The sequence below is a fragment of the Panthera tigris genome, chromosome C1, assembly GCF_018350195.1.
Source record: "Panthera tigris isolate Pti1 chromosome C1, P.tigris_Pti1_mat1.1, whole genome shotgun sequence".
Taxonomy (NCBI): domain Eukaryota; kingdom Metazoa; phylum Chordata; class Mammalia; order Carnivora; family Felidae; genus Panthera; species Panthera tigris.
In genome coordinates, this window is record NC_056667.1 from 34,366,974 (window position 1) to 34,388,584 (window position 21,611).

Sequence of the window (21,611 nt, forward strand, 5' to 3'; positions counted from 1 at the left end):
ATTTATTGGCTATTGTAGTTCCTCATTTGTGAAATGCTTATTTAGTATTTTTACCCAATATACTATTGGATTGTATGTCCTTTTTCTTTTTCTTATTGATAGGTAAGATGTTCCAGTTAACTACTAGAGAATTAGAAAGCCAGGCTGTATAAAGGCATACAGGGTGGGAGATATTGATGTTACCTCTGGAAAATACATTTCCCATATGTAGGAGTCCTTTATATTTTCTGGATACTAGTTCTTCATTGATTACATGTGCTGCCGGCTTCTTCTGCCACTCTGAGGATTATTTTTTCACTGTCTTAATGGTATCTTTTGTTGAATAGTATCTTAATGTAATCGAATGATGAATCTTTTCCTTTATGCTTGGTGTGTAAATGCTTCAGGGACACTGAGGTCATGAGGCTCTTCTTTTGTAGTATCTTCTAAAATCTTTATTGTTTTAAACAATATTTTATTGTAGTAGCTTCCAAAAGCTTTATTGTCACACTTATACATTTATGTAGTTATCAATTTATTACTTGCTCAGCTCCAAAGCCACCCTCTTTTGTCCTGCTTTGTAATCCTGGAGCTGGACCTTATAAAGGGTTCTCCTTTGTCAACTGACACGTTCTTAGTCTTGCCAGAAGAGGGTGCTGAAGAGACACTGCAAGAGGAGGGTACTTTTCCTGGTTCCCGTGCTTTCCCTTCAGGTGCAGTAAGTGGCTTCTTGGCCCTTGGGTGGCTTCCCACTGAGTTTCGCTGGCACCCGACGGGTGATTTCCAGCAAGCTTCACCGGCACCCCAGTGGGTAGTTTCCTGCCAGACAGCCCTGGCCGGCAGCCCGTTCCCTCTCAACCAGTGGAGCGCAGCTACACCCCCGAAGTCTGCATCTCAGCCTTGGGTGGGGGCGGGGGGGGGGGCGCTCTTCCAAATTTGTTTCCTTCTTGGCCGCTCTGCCCTAGCCCTAGAGGTGGTGGCTGTTCCCTGCATCTGCTATGCCTGTATTATTTGTAGTTCTCTACTCCTCTAAGTAGTTAATCCCCTTGTAATTAGTTAGTAATTCTTTATATTAAATTTGTCTAGTTCACATTACATGCGGTTTCTTTTGCCTGGCTGGGTCTTGATTGACAAAGTATTTAATCTACCTAGAAATAATTTTGTATATGAGATGAGACAGAAGTCCAACTTCACTCTTTCCATGCAGATAGCCAATTGGGCCCCATTTAGCAAAAAGAACTTTTTCCCCCATTGTTCTTCAGCGACAACTCTGTCATATAGCAACAGTCCCTACGTGCGTGAGTCTGTTTCTAGGATGTACGTTTCTCCCATTTGTCTGTGCCTGCATTAACGCCTTCACGTCCTATCACGTCTTGTAAGTCTTGGTATCTAGTAAAGCATATCCTTCCACAAACATCATTTTCTTCAAAATTATGTTGGATTGTTATCAAATGCTTTTTTCTGCTTTGTATGAGATAATCTTATATTTTGTTCTTTAATCTATGGTGAATCACACTGATTGCTTTTTAAATGCTAAACTCTAAACTGTTTTGTTGTTTCTATTTCTGCTGGCTCTATCTCATGGTGGCTTATTTCCTCATGTGGTAGATTTTTTTATTCCTTGCTCTTATTGGGCTGAACAATCTGTAAGATCAGTGGTATCAATTTGAACCCCAGACTCATGAGAGGTCAGGTTCATTGTTAGAACTCTGGACAGACTATTATTATTTTCACTCAAAGTCATAACAGAGGCAGGCTTTTTGTTTTTGTTTTTGTTATTGTCCTGCCTTATATAAGCCCAAGACTTATCTCCCATTTCCCATGATGCTATTCACCCCCAAAGCTTTAGGTTTCTACTATGGATACTTTCCCCAGGATAGCCAACTCCCGTGTTGGCATATCACCAGTTCCAACAAGCTGTATTTGTTTTAGGCCGCTGGAGATTTTCTTTAGTGTCTTGAGGTCTTAGCAAAGTGTATAGAATATCTATTTGTTGAAATTTATCCGGTACCAGTGTTTTTAAGCAGGAGGGCATCTTCTAGTGAACCTCGCTGCTGGTGGCAGAAGTCTTTTTGTTGCAATATCTTCTATAGCATTATTATATGTGACATTACCAACTTTGTTCTAAAATCTTGAATAATTTTTCTTAATGGACCTGGCAACACCATATATTGGGAAAGTTAATGTCCAAAGCCTTTCCGTTTCACTTATTTCCCTGAGATTCTATAATTTTGCTTAGGGGAGAGACGAGAAGTGGTGCGTAACCAGGATAATATCCCCATAATCACATACGCCAGACCAATTCCTTGGATGCCAAAAGTCAGCTCATGTACCACAAATGAAATAAGTCCCAATAAATGATCACCGACAGTCTAATTGGACAATTGAGCAACTGAAGAGCGGAAGATTAAGATACAGTGTGTACTGAATTCAGGGAAATATCATAAGGATTAATACAACATTCATTATAATTACATTGGCTACTGGCCACAGGAACTAATCCATTTTGAATGAAACATTGAAACACTTTAATGGCAATGGCTATTTGTGGAAAGAGTATGGAAGTATGGGAAATTACACTGGGGACGATGCATTTGGAAGGCTTTATTGGTCTTATTCCAGCAGCAATCAAAAACAACTGTTTTGCATCCCCAGGCTTCAAAAGTCTTCCCAGAGGAGGGGCATCAGTATCATGGATATCCCATGAGACGTGACCCAATACTTGGAAATAAGAAGTTTCTTTATGAACAGAAAGAATAGTTGAAGGAAAGTGTAATATTTTTATCCCTGGATTTTGACATACCAAAGCCATAAAACAGTAATCAGACAAAAGCCCATAAACGATTTTGGAATTTTTTTCTAATATTTTGGATAGTCCTTTTCTCTCTGGAGGGGAAGATCCTTTCCACTTTGAAATGGCACAGTTTCTGTACCTTATAAGCAAGACCCCAAAGCAACCCTGTGCGTTCAGAAGGGACAGTGGGGCCACTGCCGTGGTGACCTAGCAATACTGACCTCATCATTCGGTCTCTTCTCCAAAAGAGAGGGGCCAACACACTCCCTGTGTTTTTAAATTTTGAGGTAAGAATTGAGCAAGGCCCTCTTCATCCAGTGGGGAAAAATTGTTAATTTGCTTAAGTTTTTTCCTTGCAAAAGAGAGGTTAGTGGCAGAATTACTCCTTTAACGTTGCAATTTCATATGTTGCTCAGAAAGTGGCCCATTCCCAGACTCCTTTGTTAGGATAAGTGTCCGTTGGCACCTAGAGAGCAAATACGGAGCCAATATAAAATGTACACCAAGATGCTCTTAAGGCTAAGGGTAAAAGTCCATGAAATAGGCATAAAAAGCTGTCACTGGCGCCCGTGCGCTCTTGAGGTGGGAAGCCTGGACCAGGATACGTGGGTGGTACGTCCAAGCTGGGATGATTCCCTTCGGGGGAGTTTGATTGATGCTTCTTTCCTCTGATGAACTTTGAAGTATATTCAATCTTCAGGTTGTGGATTGTAGATCGTTTTTATCAGGGTGATCTTTCAAGCTGCTTGTTCCTGTGAATAGAAGTGTTGACACACTTCAGTAGTGGTTTGTAATAATGTAGCAACATGCCATTTAATACATAAATATTTTCCAAGTGGATGGCCACTGGAAATGCAACAAGAAGTTTCATGAGCCTCTCCAGTTCTGTTGGCTCTAGTTTTTGTGACCTTAAGAATTATGGGCAAGAAATCTGACCATTTCGGTATATACATTTGGGCTAATTTACTTTTCGAAATCCCATTTGGCTTTCTACCATCCTGAGCTAGTTGAGCAGAGGAAGTACACTGTATTAGTTTCGGGAAGGCTTTGTCTACTTCCTTTACAGTTTGACCTGATCACTCCTGAGGGATGAAGTTGCCTCAACTTGGGAAAGATGCTCTTTGGAAGTCTTTGATTAATGGTGACTGTGGAAGCTTTTGCTTGTTACTAAAAACATACTTGAATTACCAACGTGCAAGCACATGAACAACATTTCTTTGCCTAGGTAGAAACCTGAATATTTACAAATGTCCTTGTGGTGAAGGATGAGCTACCGGTATTTATGGGCAAGTTGACATTACTGTTCATTCATTCGGTGAATATTTACTGAGCACCTGCTGTATACCAGACACAGTTCTAGATGCTGGGGATAAAGCGGTGAATAAGGAAAGAAGGCAAAAATTCCTTCCCCCACGGAGCTCACATTCTTTTTTTTTTTTTTTTCAATATATGAAATTTATTGTCAAATTGGTTTCCATACAACACCCAGTGCTCATCCCAAAAGGTGCCCACGGAGCTCACATTCTAATGGGAAGAAACAAACATGGCCCGGAGGTCAAATATACTATGTTAAGTGTACTTAGTGCTAACGAGAAAAACAAAACAAGGAAAGGGGATTAAAAAGTATGTATGTGGTAGGCTGGGAGAGGATTACAATTTTAGATAGGGTAGCCAGGGCAAGGCTTCACAGGGACGGAGATCTTTGAATAAAGCCAGAAGGACATAAAAGGAGATGAAGAACAATAGAGGTTCTGTTGAGATAGAAGGATAAACAGCAGACCAAGTAAAGAAGATGTGTTCAGAAAGGAAAGGGTAACCAACTCTGTCAAATGCTGCTTGGTAGTTGAGTAAGAGAAGGGCAGAGAGTGGACCAGCTCTGGAAGGGCAACAGGGGTGAAAACCTGACTGACATGGTTTCAGGGAGAAACAGATGGAGGGAAATTAGAGATGGTGAGAACAGACCACTATTTTGAGGGATTTTCCTCTGAAAGGGAACAGAGAAACAGAGTAATAACTGGAAGGAAAAACAAGATAGAAGGAAGCCTTTGCCTTACTGTTTTCTGGTTTGGGGGGGGGGGCAGGGGTGGGAGATAATACAGCATCTCCAAACCATGACAACAATTATCCACTAACGAGTGAATATCAGTGCCATTTGGAGAATGCAGGAGCAGAGTGAGGGCACCGCCAACTGGGGAGAGAAGACAGAGTGCCTGTGGACAGATGCTGGCAGACAGGCAGGTTGGATAGCAGGAGCTGTGGAATTCTCTCCTGGTGGCCTCTATTAGTGAAATAAGGAGCAAGGTCAGCAGCAGGGAGTGAGGGATGAAACCTGTATGAAGGGGGAGGAAAAGATGTAAAATAATTAAGTACGAGAGTAAGAGAGTTAATGGACTAGATAAATGTAGAATAATGACTAGGAAGTTAAGTGCCCACTGGAGGTAAGTGGTCATGAATGTGAAGTGGTGCAGTCAACACAGTTGTTGTTTTTTCAGCCGTGTTTTTCTGCAGCATTGACGCAGGCGTGGGAGAATTAGCTTCTGCCAGGGTCTCAGTTTTGCCAAGCAAGTAATGCAAACTGAGATCTGGCCAAGGGAGTTGAGGGCATTTGGAGTGGTTCGTTACGACTGATGATAAAATTTAAACTGGGTAGGGAAGTGGAAGGTAAGGAAGGAAGCTGAGGCTCCCATACTACAGAGTGGGTGGCTTAAAAACAAACATTTATTCTCTCACACTTCTGGAGGCTGGAAGTCCAAGATCCAAGGGTGGGCAGGGTTGCTTTCTGGTGGAGCCTCTCTTCCTGGCTTGCAGACTGTCACCTTCTTGCTGTGTCCTCACATGACCTTTCCATTGTGGGTGGGTGGAAAAAGAGGGATTTCAGGTGCCTTTTCTTCTTCCTTTTTTATTCAGTATAATTGGCATATCACGTTTTAGTTTCAGATGTACAACATGATTTGATATTTGTATATATTGCAAAATGATCACTATAATAAGCCTTTAGTTAACATCCTTCACCATATATATTTACAAAATTTTTTCTCTTGTGGTGAGAACTTTTAAGATCTATTCGCTTAGCAATCTTCAAATATGCAATACAATATTATTAGCTCTAGTCACCATGCTGTACATTATGTCCCTGTGACTTATTGATTTTATAACCAAAAGTTTGTACTTTTTGATCCCCTTCACCCATTTTGACCACCCCATCCCCCACTTCTGGCAACCACCAATCTGTTCTCCGTATCTATGAGCTTGGTTTTTTGTCTTGCCTTGTTTTGTTTTGTTTTTAGATTCTACATATAAGTAAGATGTAAGGTATCTGTCTTTCTTGGACTAATTTCCTAATTTCCCTTAGCATAATGTCTTCCTCTTCTTATAAGGACACTAGTCCCATCAGATTAGAGCCCCCACCCTTATGACCTCTTTTAATCTTAATTACCTCCTTAAAGTCTCTGTCTCTAAGTACAGTCATGTTGGAGATTAGGGCTTTAACACAGGAGCACAGGAGTTTTGGAGGCACACCATTCAGTCCATAACAGTAAGGAAAGAAGAACATGAAACAGTCTGGAACGACAAAGCAGTAAGGTGAATGGATTGTAGGTAATTGTGAAACCAAAGGATCATCGGAGTATTAGTGTGAGTTGGAAATAGAGGAGGAGTTGACCAGAGAGTGGAGTGTATGAAATTGGGATTATAGGGGTTGCAATAATCTGGAATGACAAAATCTAGGGTGTGACTGCGGGGCCGAATGGCCGAGGCAGGATGGATGTAAAGGCCACTGCAGGAGAGGACACCAAGGAACTGAGAGGCTGGGGTGTCGGAAGGCACATCTCTGAGTACACTGACGTTACCAGGAATTATCACAGGGGTAGTGTTGCAGACAGTGTCAGTGAGCCAGGTGTCGAATGTCCAAGGAAAGAGGGAGAATAACCTCTGGGCAACAGATGATGCCAGTAAAGCAGGACTATATTGGGGCAAAATTGTAGCCAACCAACCCTAAGTCATGGAGGAAGGGATCTGCAATCCATATCCCAGATGGATTTTCCAGAAGCTGAGGTGTAACTTGAGGTACAAGAAGCTTACCAGGGATCAACACGTGTGAGTGGAAGAGGGAAGAAGCAGGGCTGGGCAGAGGAAGAACTTGAACTATGAGAAGGTCCTACAAGCCTCAACTAACCCAGGAGCAAGTATCACACATCACGGCATTCAATGTTGGGCCAAAATAGCTGGACTTTTACATCCCACAGCCCCTTCAGTCACCAGATTCGGGTCGCAGGCAGGCGGCTTTCTGCAGATGTGGCACATTCTGAAATAGCTGACGGCTGGAGGCTCTCTGCCTAATGCGCTCCCTGCAGCTGGAAAACAAGTTCTTCCTGCAGAGGCATCTGAGCGGTGCCTCTCTGTGTCTACCATGAAGACACTTGCATTTTATTTTGGCATATACAAAAACCCTACAGATCAATATGAAATCCTAGGTTGCCAAGGATAATAGTGGCTGCCCAAATCTGAATCTCTTCACATTCCAAATATCAACATGGATGGACACAGAGGGTATTATGCTACATGAAATAAGTCAGACAGAGAAAGACAAATACTATATCATTACACTTATATATGGAATCTAAAAAAAAAGACAACAAAAACCCAAACAAACAAGCAAAAGCAGAAACAGACCCGTGAATACAGAAAACAAACTGGTGGTTGCCAGAGGGGATGGGGGTAGGCATGGGGCAAAATGGAAGAAGGGGAGAGGGATGTATAGGCTTCCAGCTATGGAATGAATGAGTCACAGGGGTGAAAGGTACAGCACAGGGAATATCGTCAACGATGTAACAGTGTTGGGTGGTGATAGACGGAAGCTCACTAGTGGTGAGCATAACATAATGTATAGAGATGTTGATTCACTATGTTGTACACCTGGAACTATTGTAACATTGTGTGTCCATTATTCTTCAGTCAAAAAAAAATTGAGTGCCCTAAAGAGCTTTTGTATGGGGTTACTTCTATCTGTATTTAATATTAAATATTAAATAAAACATTAAAACTGAGAATAATAACATTCACTCAGTAAAAGAATTCAATAAGAAAGCAGGGCATAAAATTAACAGGCAGAAATAAATAGCCATCAGGTATATAAATTATAATCAGCCGATATGATGGTAGGTAATAGCAACAGAGAAGACAGACATTTAGGAATAAACTTAAGAAATGTGCAAAGTCCAGGGCGCCTGGGTGCTTAGTCAGTTAAGTGTCTGACTTCAACTCAGGTTATGATTTCACAGTCTGTGAGTTTGAGCCCTGCGTCAGGCTCTATGCTGACAGCTCAGAGCCTGGAGCCTGCTTCAGATTCTGTGACTCCCTCTCTCTCTATCCTTCCCCTGCTCGTGCTCTGTCTCCCTCTCAAAAATAAATAAACATTAAAAAATTTTTTTAAAAAGAAAAAAAAGAGAAATGTGTAAAGTCCATCTGAGGAAAATTTGAAAAATCTCCTGAAACATACTAGAGTAGACAAGCAAATGAGAAGATGTCTCTTACTTTGGATGGGGTGATTCAACGTAATTAAAGGTCAGTTCTAAGTTAGTTTATAAATTTAATTGTGATCCCCCCAATGTCAACAAGTTGACACTAAAGTTCATATGGAAAAATAAACATACAAAAACAGACTGGAAAGATATGAGGGGGCAGTGGCTCTCTCAGTAATTAAAATACACTCTAAGACATCTCTGATTAAAACAGGGAGGGATTACTCTTGTAGGCAATGTGTAATTTTTAAAATCATTTAGACTTGGGGGCGCCTGGCTGCTCAGTCAGTGGAGCGTGCAACTCTTGATCTCAGGGTTGTGCGTTCAAGCCCCACCTTGGGTGTAGATATTACTTAAAAAAATAAAAAAATTAATCATTAAGATTTGTAATTCTTTGAATTATTTTGTGTCTCTCCTATTAACATTCCTGTGGTTTTGATAGGCAGGTTTGATAACCTGACAAGATACCTGTAGTTTTTGTATTTTATTTGCTTGAGCAAATCACTTCTCAATTTTAGTTGTGATGGATAAGCCAGAGCTTTAAGCGAAATGTAGCATCTGGTGTTATTGAAGAATGACAGGTAGGTGAAATTAATACAGAGCAAGTCCAGTAGATTTATGGATTGAATAGTCACAGTTTTTCTTTTAATCTGTTATGTAAGTTTATTAATTTAGTGAAAACAATGTTTTTACCCTAATGTGTACTCTACCAAATTTATATTTGTATTATTAACACAAAAGCAAATAAATATGCCTTCACTATTAAATTCTTCAACTGAATTTATAGTGGTTCTAATGCTAAAGTCAGATATTTTACCTCTAAGAGTAGGACCATTCAAACGTCTTGCTTTGATTTAATGAATTGAATGAAAAAAAATCTACCCTTATTGACATTAATATCCCTGATTTTCTCTTTGATGCATCTGATCCTAATGGATGTCAAATTGGCATAATTTATACTGCTTTTATAATTCTTTTACTAGTGAGGCCAACACTTGAACAGCAAAAATTGTGCAAGAAAATTCAAGAAATTGAAATGAGAGAAATTTTTTTTTAATTAAAAAAAATTTTTTTATACATTTATTTATTTTTGAGAGACAGAGAGAGACAGAGTGTGAGCAAGGGAGGGGCAGAGAGAGAGAGAGAGAGAGAGCGAGACAGAATCAGAAGCAGGCTCCAGGCTCTGAGCTGCCAGCACAGAGCCTGGCGCGGGGCTGGAACCCACGAACCGTGAGATCACGACCTGAGCTGAAGTCGGACACTTAACCGACTGAGCCACCCAGGCGCCCTTTAATTTTTTTTTTTTAATGTTTATTTATTTTTGAGAGAGACAGAGACAGAATGAGAGTGGGTTAGGGGCAGAGACAGAGAGGGAGATACAGAATCCGAAGCAGGCTCCAGGCTCTGAGCTGTCAGCACAGAGCCCAACGCGGGGCTTGAACTCACAAGCTGTGAGATCATGACCTGAGCCGAAGTCGGACGTTCAACTGACCGAGCCACCCAGGTGCCCCTGAAATGAGAGAAATTGAGAAGAACAAGCATGTGACCTGGATGAAAGCCATGTTTAACAGAATGATTTTTAAACATATCTTGTGCAGTGACACAAGTTAAATCTGACTATTTTATAAGTAGCTGCTAATGTCTTAGTTTTTGTGTGGCTATAATTTCACTACATCCTCCATAGTGGATGGTAAATGTTAGCATTTTGTGCTTTTTACACATTTATATAAACTTTTTTGAGAGATGAAATACAATATATATATTTTTATTAAATATTTGCTTTTTAAAAAGTCACTGCTGTTGAGAGCCACCTGTTGGGTGGCTCAGTCAGTTAAGCATCTGACTCTTCATTTCTGCTCAGGTCATGATCTCACAGCCATGAGATGGAGCCCTGCGTTGGGCTCTGCATTGATAGTGTGGAGCCTGCTTGGGATTCTCTCTCTCTCCCTCTCTCTCTCCTCAACCCTTCCCCCCCCCCCATACATAAACATTAAAAAAGTCACTGCTGTTGAAAGGATATATGGAAAAAATTTTTTTTAATTTTTTTAACATTTATTTTTGAGAGTGAGACAGAGCACAAGTGGGGGAGGGGCAGAGAGTGAAGGGGGGACGCAGAATCTGAAGCAGGCTCCAGGCTCTGAGCTGTCAGCACAGAGCCTGAGGCAGTGCTCGAACTCACGGACTGCAAGATCATGACCTGAGGGGAAGCTGGCCGCCCAACCAACTGAGCCACCCAGGCGCCCCGGAAAATTTTAAAATAAGTTACTGAGCAATAATATAAATATTTATACATTTACAACTTAAATGACAAAAGCAGCAATAACATTTGATTATTCTCTATACAAACTATGATGCAATTGTTCAACCTCTATTTCACAAACTTATGTAATGAAAAGCTAGCCTCTAATTTCCTGATTCCCAGTAATACTGTTCATTGGGAAACTGATGTTGGGCTTATAACTAAAGGTCACGGTGCACAGAGCCTAAGGCAAAATCGGCTGGTAAACCAAGTGTCTAAGTGACCAGAGGAGAGCAACAGCAATGTCATTGGTCACTTGTTTCCAAAGGCACTTGGTTTAATCAGCTAGTGTCCTGTAATTTGTCCCTGGAAGAGAAGTGTGACGGCACAGTTACATGTGTGCACAACTACGTGACCAGAAAGGGTCAGGAAAAAGAGATAGAGGTCATCTCTGTTCATCCTTCATATTTTACCATTTGTTAAAGTAGGAACTTTGTTTACTGCACATGCATTTCGTGTGGTGCTAGAAGAAATATGGAAACTGGGGATCTACCAAATTCATCATAGCTTATTGAAGTGCAGCTATTAATAATACCATTCTGCTCACCAACAACGCCAATGTGTGCATTTCTTTCCCATACTAAGCCGATGTCAACTCTCATGATGGTACCTCCTACTGGACCAGGTCTGGAAAGAAAGAGACAGTCACAGTTTTAACCAATGTATGCCAAGCATAAGTCTTTAAATGTTTTATTTATTGGGGCGCCTGGGTGGCTCAGTCGGTTGGGCGTCCGACTTCGGCTCGGGTCATGATCTCATGGTCCGTGGGTTCGAGCCCCACATCGGGCTCTGGGCTGATGGCCCAGAGCCTGGAGCCTGCTTCCGATTCTGTGTCTCCCTCTCTCCCTGCCCCTCCCCCATTCATGCTCTGTCTCTCTCTGTCTCAAAAATAAATAAAAACGTTAAAAAAATTAAATGTTTTATTTATTTATTTATTTATTTATTTATTTATTTATGGGAGGGAGAGCGAGAGCAAGGGAGTGTGGGGGGCGGGTGGTGGACAAGGGATCCGAAGTGGGCTCTGCACTGATAGCAGTGAGCCCTGAGGCGGGGCTCAAACTCACGAGAGATCATGACCTGAGCTGAAGTCGAACACTCAACCGACTGAGCCATCCAGAAGCCCCCCAAGCATAAGTCTTTAAAAGAAAAAGCAAAAATTATGTTATCCGAATTGCCAGTTGCCTTGATAGCTACGTGCAAATACTTGTAGTGTCCCATTTGTACTGTTTGTTGCCAAAGCATTATACGTGCAAAGTGTTAGGAGGCTTAAAGCTGCACAATATGGTGTCAGTATCCTGCCCGTGATTGACGGAGCTGGCAGAGGGCACTTACACAGTGTTGGGAGAAGCTAGCAAGTCAGACCGTAAAGACACAAAAGATGTTGGCAAAGGAGATTGAGTGAGTCTGCAGGTTTTCTTTTGAAGACTTTTGAGGTTGGGGCGCCTGGGTGGCTCAGTCGGTTAAGCCTCTGACTTTAGCTCAGGTCATGATCTCGCGGTCTGTGGGTTCGAGCCCCGGGTCGGGCTCTGTGCTGACAGCTCAGAACCTGGAGCCCGTTTCAGATTCTATGCCTCCCTCTTCCTCTGACCCTCCCCTGTTCATGCTCTCTCTCTCTCTGTCTCAAAAATAAATAAATGTTAAAAAAAATTAAATTGAAGACTTTTGAGGTCAAAACGAAGGATAGAAAATTACTGTAATAGGGGTGTTGTGCATGTGTGTGTAGTTTTCTTTTATTTTCTTTTCTTTAAGATTTTATTTTTAAGTAATCTCTACACCCAACGTGGGCTGGAACCCACAACCCTGAGATCAAGAATCACCCGTTCCACCAACTGAGTCAGCCAGGAACCCCTGTGGTTTTCTTTTGTTTTTTAACATTTCAATCTCTCCAATAGATATAGAAGAGATGCTATTATTTGAAAGAATGACTAGTTCCACTGTTTTCTCTGCAGAACTTCTGTCACTGCACTGAGTTTGTTACTGATCACTCCTTTCCAACCATATTTTCCCAAGCGTTTAAATTTTTTTTGATAATGAAATGGTTGATAGACTTAAGTTGGTAAATTAGGTTCTGGACCCAATTCCAACTGTCAGGGGAGACCCCCACACCACCACCAAGCAATTCTCTCGACACCAGCTGGGTGTCCCACAATTTTACTCAATTCTGACACTGGTTATCCAGAGATAGTGTCAGATCCCACAGGTTCAGGGATCAGTCTTGTAAGACCATCCCCTCCCCACCCCCACCCCAACTTAAGACACCAAATACCGGGGTGCCTGATTGGCTCGGTTGGTTAAGCATCTGACTTCAACTCAGGTCATGATCTCACGGCCTGGCTCGTGAGTTTGAGCTCTGCACTGGGCTCCGTGTTGATAGCTCGGAGCCTGGAGCCTGCTTCAGATTCTGTGTCTCCCTCTCCCTCTGCGACCCTTCCCTGCTCGTATTCTGTCTCTCAAAAACATAAATAAACATTAAAAAAAATTTTTTTTAAGGGGCACCTGGGTGGCTCAGTCAGTTGAGCGTCTGACTTCGGCTCAGGTCATGATCTCACAGTCTGTGAGTTCGAGGCCTGCGTCAGGCTCTGTGCTGACAGCTCAGAGCCTGGAACCTGCTTCGGATTCTGTGTCTCCCTCTCTCTCTACACTTCCTCCGTTCACACACTTCTCTCTCTCTCTCTTTCTCTCTCTCTCTCTCTCTCAAAAATAAACATTAAAAAAATCTTTAAAAAAATTTTTTAAATGGCCTTAAACATATATGAAAAGATGTCTAACCTCACTCACAGGAAAAAAATGCGAAGTCAATTTACTCTGATACACTATTTTTCACCCATCAGATTGGTAAAAATGTTAAATTATGACACATTCTGTTGGTGAGGCTGTGGTGAAACACCCTCTTACACACTGCTAGTGGGAATACAAACCAGTACAACTCTTGGTGGGGGGGGGGGCGCATTTAGCAAAATCAATCAAAGCTGTATAGGCAGTTAGGATCTCTTGATCCATCTTTCCCACTTCCAGAAGATATGCTTCCAACAGTACAAAAATAGTTATGGACAAGGTTATCCATTGTAACATTGGTTGTAATTGCAAATCATTGGAAGCAACCTAAATGGCAGACACAGGAAAGTGGTGAACTGTGGTACGTACGTACAGATGAGTACTATGCGCTGTAAGAAAGAATCTACCCGGACAGATATGGAGTGATTTCCAGTATATATTGTTAAGGAAATAAAGCCAAAATGCAAAAGACCACCTACAGTATGCGACCTTTTATGTAAGAAAGAAGAGAAAATAAGAAAACATGTATGTATCTGTTCATTTGTGCAAAAGAAGCACAGAATGGAGAGATCAGAAGTAAATGAGACTGATCCACTTGGGTAGAATGGGGTGGAAAGAGTGGGGGACAGAAGTGGGGTGCCAACAATGGGAAAGGGGAGAGATGCTTTGAATCATACTAATGTTTTATATAGTAAAAACAGAAACAAACAAAAACCAAGAATGGGGGAAGCCTACAGTAGAATATAAAGAAACAGATGAAACAAAATGTATTTCAAATGAAAAACATAACCACACTGAAGGGGGGGGGGGAAAGAGCCAATTCAAATAACTCTGGAACACAGAATTACTGGTATATACTCTCCAGTGAAAGAAAAACAGAAATACTGAGGTCTGTTTAAGATTGAGATCTGGTTTGTTTCCTTGCAATGGTATAGGCTAGATTTTTCTTCTTTTCCCCACCCTCATCCTACACTAGATTTTTTCAAACTTCTTTTTATGTGTATTTCAGGACTGAAACTATGAGCCATGTTTCTCGCCGTTGGAGAAGGAAGTTACAAACATGGAAAGAGGGAAGGCTGGAATGAACCCTGTGGAACTGGATGGGAGTTCAATAATCCATTGAGTCAAACAGGAATCCATGAGTCCATACCTTTATAGATAGATAAACAAGGAAGAAGGAAAATCCTTCCATACAGTAGAAGGCCAACTAGTAAATAAATGTAGGTTTCCATAGTAGTAACAATTGGGATTCAGGCAAGAATCACCAGTGGATAGTAAAACTAGTGGATGAATTAACGTAATTTCAAAGATTCTCCCCACAAAATACTAATTGATTATGAAAGGAAAAATAGTAACTGATCTCTAAGTATCTGGGGATTTTCCAGCTACCTTTCTATTCTTGGTTTCTAGTTTAATTCTACTATCGTCTGAAGGCAGACATTGTAGGATTTCTAGTCTCTTAAAGTTGTTAAGATGTAGTTTAGCGCCTAGCATGCGGTCTATCTTGTTCCATTGGAACTTAAGAAGAATCTCTTTTCTGCTACTGTTGGATGAAATAGTCTATAGGATGTCAATTATATGCAGTTGATTGATGGCACTGTTGAGTTCAACCATGCCCTTACTGATTGCCAACTGATCTGTCCATATCTAATAGAGAGCATTGAAGTCTCTCTGAACTTGTATCAGTTTTTACCTCACATATTTTGTTCTATTGTTAGGTGTCTACACATTAGGGTTTGTTATGTCTTCTTGGAGAACTGACCTTTTTATCATTATGTAATGCCCTGCTTTATCCCTGGTAATTTTTCTTGCTCTAAGTTCTGAAATTAATATAGCCACTCAAGCTTTCTTTTGCTCAGTGTTAGCATAGTATATCTTTCTCTGTCCCTTTACTTTTAATCTACATATGTCATTGTATTTAAAGTGGGTTCCTTAATCCCCACTACTGGAGCAAACTGAGTTAGAGTATAGAACATACCTTCTGATCTTCTTCAAAAGTTTTCATACTTCTTCTCTCTTGCTAAAATGGAAGTATTATATACCATGAAAAGATTAAGTGGTCTCTTGGAGAAACATTTAATTAGGGCTTGGTTTTTTCATCCAGTCTGACAATCTCTGTCTTTTGACTGGTGTGTTTAGACCATTGAATTTAAAGCGATTTTTGAGATAGTTGGATTAATATCTACTATATTTGTTACTGTTTCCTGTACATCACCTCGTTCTGTGTTCCTGATTTTATCTCCATTCTTTTTTTTTTTTGCCTTTTGTAGTTTTACCGACCATTTAATTTATTTTTTTGAGAGGGAGAGAAAGAGGGCGCACGTGCATACAAGTGAAAGAGGGGCAGAAAGAGAAGGAGTGAGAGAAACTTAAGCAAGCTTCATGCTCAGCACAGAACCCAATGCAAGGGTGGCTCTCACAACCCTGAGATAATAACCTGAGCCGAATTAAGAGTCTGGTGCTTAACCGACTGAGCCACTCAGGCGCCCCGTACTGAGCATTTTATATGATTTCATCTTCTCCCCTTTCTTAGGATATCAATCAAAATATTTTTAGCATAGAAGTAAAATTGTCTTTTTATTTTTTATTTTTGTAATGGAGAAATTTGTGATCATATTAACATCACTAGTAAAAGGACACATAGAATCATGTGTCTCCTGATACAATGCAGTGAGAACGGCACAACGTTCTTACCTGGTATTCCTGCCAAAAAATGCATAATCTTAATTAATCACGAGGAAACATCAAACAGACTCAAATTAAACGATATTCCATGGAGTAACTTGGTTGTATTCTTCAAAAATGTTAAGGTCATGAAGGACAAGGAAAGACTGAGGAATTGTTCCAGAATAAGGCTTTGTAGCATAACAACTGAATGTAACTCATGGTCCTGGATTTTTCTTGCTTAGAATGAATATTATTTGGACAATTGGCAAAATTGGAACAAAGCCATTTAGCATTGTATCGGTACTAATTTCCTTATTATGATATTTATATTGTGATTATATAACAGAATGTCATTATCTTTAGGAAATATGCACTAAAGTACTTAGGATAGATAGATAAAGCAAATGTGATAAGATGTTAATATTTGAAGAATCTGAGTGAAGGGTATGTAGGAATTTTTTGCACCATTCTTGCAACTGTTCTGTAAATCTGACATTATTTGAAAACAAAAAATAAAAAATTACAAGTGTTTAGTTTGCTGGTATGTAGATGGTGTTAAAAGAGTGCTGTAATAGCTTTATTTTAAAATGCTAATGTTTAGGGGCGCCTGGGTGGCTCAGTCGGTTAAGCGACTTCAGCTCAGGTCAGGATCTCACAGTTTGTGGGTTGGAGCCCTGCATTGAGCTCTGTGCTGACAGCTTGGAGCCTGGAGCCTGCTTTGGATTCTGTGTCTCCCTCTCTCTCTGCCACTCTGCAGCTCACACACACTCTCTGTCTCTCTGTCACTCTCTCTAAAATATAAATAAACATTAAAAAGTTTAAAATAAATAAAATAAAATGCCAATGTTTGTGGTGCTCCAGAAATTAAATCCTTTGCAACTATTTCACTTACAATGAACATTTTAAATATCGACTTAAAAATATGTGACAATTTTTAGGATAGTGAAACCATTCTGTATACTGTAACAATGGTTACATGTCATCATACATTTGTCAAGACCAATAAACTGTGCGACCCCAGGAGTGAACCATAATGTAAACTACTACGGTCTTTGGGTGATAATGATGTGTCAATGTAGGTACATCAACCGTAGCAAATATTACCACTGTGATGTGGCATGTTGATAATGGAGGAGGTTGTACATGTGAAGGGGTAGGAGGTATTTATATGGGAACTCTCTGTACTTTCTGCTCAATTTGTGTGTGTGTGTGTGACTTTAAAACTGTTCTAAAAAATAAAGTCTATTAAAAATGTGTGAGAGAATACATACATTTTTCAAGACTTTAGGGGTAAGTGAGCAAAACAATTTGGGCTCACTTCCTTAGGAGGATCTGACCACATGTTCACCAGAATATTTGTATAAAACCAATCATAGCATCATTTTGACTATGACCTCAACAACCTTATTATTGTGCATCAACAGCAGAAGAGATAAATATATTGTAACATATTCATATTCATATGGAAAATTATTCAGCGATAAAAATGTGCTACAGTGTCACACAAATGGATCTTACGGATTGAGTGCACGAAACACTATATAAAGGAGTCCATTTATATAGAGGTCAAAAAACAAGTCAAACTAAACTATATTATTTAGAGACATACACATGAAATGCAGGATCATAGTTACCTTTGGGGATACAAAGGGGCATATGGTCTGGAAAGAAGTCTTTTGTGGGTGAGGGGCTGCTTTTGGGTGCTAATTAAGCTCTATTTTTTTTATTTGGGTGATAGTTAATGGATGTTCACATTAGAATAAGTCCTTTACATTTACATTTTATGCACTTTTATGTGTGTGTTACATTTCACAATAGAAGTGTTTTAAAAACAAGCAGTGCTTATAAAGGATTTGAAGGAACCCCCCAAACAAAGCACAATCTCAAATTTTCATGACGTCAGTCTCCTCGTGTTTGAATTTGGCAGACCTGATCACTGGAAAAAATGCATTGATGGAGGAGGACAAAAGCAGCGGTGTGGCCTGGGAAGGGTAATTGGCATCAGCCACAGCAGTGCTTCTAAAATGTTAGAAGCCCACAAATCCCCTGGGGATCTTGCTAAAATGAAGATTTTGATTCCACAGTTCTGGGGAGGGACTAGAGATCCTGCATTTAAAAAAAAATTTTTTTTTTATGTTTATTTATTTATTTATTATTAAAAAAAATTATTCTTAACATGTATTCATTTTTGAGAGTGAGAGAGACAGAGCATGAGCGGGGTAGGGGCAGAGTGAAGGAGACACAGAATCCGAAGCAGGCTCCAGGCTCTGAGCTGTCGGCACAGGGCCCAACACGGGGCTTGAACTCACAGGCTGTGAGATCATGACCTGAGCTGAAGTTGGACGCTTAACCAACTGAGCTACCCGGGCGCCCCTATGTTTATTTATTTTGAGAGAGAGTCAGCATGAGCGGGGGAGGGGCAGAGAGAGAGAGAGAGAGGGAGACACAGAATCTGAAACAGGCTCCAGGCCCTGAACTGTCAGCACAGAGCCTGATGCCGGTCTCGAACTCACAAACTGTGAGATCATGACCTGAGCCAACTTTGGACGCTCAACCGACTAAGCCACGAGGCATCCCAGAGGTTCTGCATTTTTAACAAACTCCCATGTGATGCCTATATTGCTAGTTCATGAACCACACTTGAAGTAGCAAAGAGCTAGGGCAATTCCAGGTAGAAAGTCAGTTTAAGAGTTTTGAAGGATCGTACGCCTTTTTTTTTTTTTAAAGGTAACTACAACAAAAGCTAAGGCATGTAACATAGTATAAGGACAGTTAGAAATGTTTTCTCCTCTGGAGGTGGAAAAAATTTTCCACAGTGGTCTATAATTATACATCACTTCAAGTAGAACAAGGAAAAATATAGATCATAACATTCACAAGCAGCAAAGGAATACGCTGGAGCAAGGCTAACAAGTTCAACTTGTGTGCACAGTGTGCGAAAGGCAGAGGGAACCTCTTCACACCCTCCTGCTGAAACGAAAACTTCCCATGTGGAACTTTCCTGGTGAATCTCACTGACCTGTCAAGATGGGTATTTGGGGAGAAATTAACATAAAATGTTTTTAAATTGGTGATGACTGCAAAGCCATCACGAGCTTCTCTCGTTGCGGGAACTGGAAACGGGCAGGATTTAACTGGGGCGTTTATTAAGGATTATATGATCAGAAGAAGGGGTATTTCATAGCTGATTGGCTGGGTGTTAGAGAATGTTATTGCCTGTTTTTAGGAGGAAGCTATCACAGGAGAGCCACTGCAGGAGGAAGTTTGTATCAGTGTGACCGCCACCCGTGAGGCTACCAAACATCCCAGAAAACACAATTATAAATGTTTCCGGAGGACTAATGAAGAGGGGATACTCTCCATTAGTCATTTTATGAGGCCTGCATAACCTCGATACCAAAACCTGACAAGGACACTTTGAGGAAGGAAAATTATAGGCCAATCTCACCCATAAACACAGATGGAAAAAATTTTAAACTCCCTTACTACACCATATCAATAGGCAGAAAAAGCATTTGATAAAGCTTAATATCCACTCATGAAAACGTCTAGCAAACTAAGACTAAAATGACACGTTTAACCTGATGAAAGCTATTTGCAAAAAACCCATAGCAAGCAGCAAAACTTTTTGAGACAAGAACAAGCCATGGATGCCTAAAACCATTACTTCAATTTAATGTTGTACTTGAGGTATAAAAATGATGCAATGTATAAAAAGGAACAAAATGAAATAAAAGGTGAATGATTGGAAAGGAAGAAATAAAGCCAGTATCATTCCAGATGCTATGATTATCTATATTTAAAAACCTTACATAATCTAAACATTATTATAATTCAGTATAGTGGCTAGATATGAAATCAACGTAAAAATCAATTGTATTTCTATATTCCTGTAAGAAACCGGAATTGAAATTGAAAAAAATTCACAATGGCATTAAAAAAAATGAAGTCGTAGTGATGAGGGAGCATAAGGCCAGCTGAGAGCAAAGCACATGCTAACAGCACCCCCACCCCAGGTAGGATATGTGTGATATTCCTCTGACACTCCTGGATGCCCAAGAACCAAGGAAAGGAAAGAAAACAAATGATTGACTGACAGATATCAGTCGTTCAGGACAGGAATCACCTTCAGTGTATGGAAAACGTAGTAAAGTGCAAGAAAAAGGCAATCTTATCCATAGCCTAATCTCCAGAAACCTATGGACTCCATTTCCTGGAGCCTTAATATCACCCTCATCAAGATGTAAGGAGGTTTGGGGCACCTGGATGGCTCAGTCGGTTAAGCATCTGACTTCGGCTCAGGTCATGATCTCACAGTTCTTGAGTTCGAGCCCCACGTCGGGCTCTGTGCTGGCAGCTCAGAGCCTGGAGCCTGCTTTGGATTCTGTGTCTCCATCTCTCTCTGCCCTTCCCCTGCTCGTGCTCTATCAAAATGAATAAACATTTAAAAAAATTTTTTTAAAAAAAGATGTAAGTAGGTTTAAGTGCTTGCCATGGTGATGTGGGAAACAAAGGCAAAGGAAAAAATTAAATTCCCTTACTGCCTACAGCCCATTGACAAGTCCTTGAAATAAGCAGAGTGACCTTCCTCTAGGAGCTCAGCTGCTTCAATGATAACACTTTGCTAGGGGGGGAAAAGGGAATCTTCACTTAACATTATCCTGACCTCCCCCCACCTCCCCCAGCATCCTGTGAGTCTCCTTAAACACATAAAAATTCCTTTGCAAACCTCCTTTATCTTTAGCCCCCAATTACATGTTGGCAATTATACTCCAAGCGTATGATCCCTGATATACATCTGAAGGGTCCCATGATGAGGTTTTACTAAACAGTAATAAATGACGTTTTCCTAACAACAACTATCCCCTCAAGGTGCTGGAAACCTTGCTTCCAAAATTTCTTAGAGACTTACGCTGTCTCTAACCCCTTCCCAACCTGAAGGTATATAATCAGTCACTCTTCATAACCCCAGTGCAGCTCTTCCTGTCCACGGATCCTGTCCCCATGCTTTAATAAAATCACTTTTTTTTGCCCCCAAGACGTCCCCAAGAATTCTTTCTTGGCTGTCGGCTCCAAACCACCCCCCGCCCCCACCACCATTCTGAAACATCCTCACTAGGAATAAGTCTACCAAATAGGTGTAAGATCTCTTCTGGGAAAATGATAAAGCTCTAATAAGAGACATTACAGGAGATCTAAATAGATGGAAAGATATAATATGGTCTGGAAGAGTCAATATTTTAAATGTATCAAATTTCTCCACGTGGATTTATAGAGTCATTGCAGTCTCAAAAAAGAAAAAAAGATCCCAACATGACAAGAATATTGTAAAATATTTGTGGAAATAAAAAGGGCTAAGAATTACCAATTACCTCCCGAGAAAACCAAGGTGCTATGTCCTACACCACCAGTGAACAATAGAAATCTATTGTAGAAATCAATTAGAAATCTATTGTAATTAAGTCCATTTGGTATTGATGCAGGGACTGGCCAATGGAGAAATATGGGTTTAAACAAAGGAAGCACATACCTACCATTGGTCAAGAGAACTAGCCAGTCCTGGGGGCCTCATCACAAT

At 40.5% G+C, this 21,611-nt stretch overlaps 1 long non-coding RNA gene across 3 annotated transcripts in view; it reads right to left on the minus strand.

The window, feature by feature from the left end:
- Positions 1 to 2,641: 2,641 nt before the first annotated feature.
- LOC122241370 overlaps positions 2,642 to 21,611 on the minus strand; it is a 41,730-nt gene continuing 22,760 nt past the window's right edge. For 2 of the 3 annotated variants that reach the window (XR_006221473.1, XR_006221474.1), the window contains exons 2-5: positions 11,139 to 11,218; positions 6,210 to 6,334; positions 5,504 to 5,667; positions 2,642 to 3,525 (exon numbers count right to left, since the gene is read on the minus strand). This is a non-coding gene — a long non-coding RNA (uncharacterized LOC122241370). The remainder of the gene's footprint in view (positions 3,526 to 5,503; positions 5,668 to 6,209; positions 6,335 to 11,138; positions 11,219 to 21,611) is intronic. The other variant, XR_006221475.1, reaches the window with a different exon arrangement.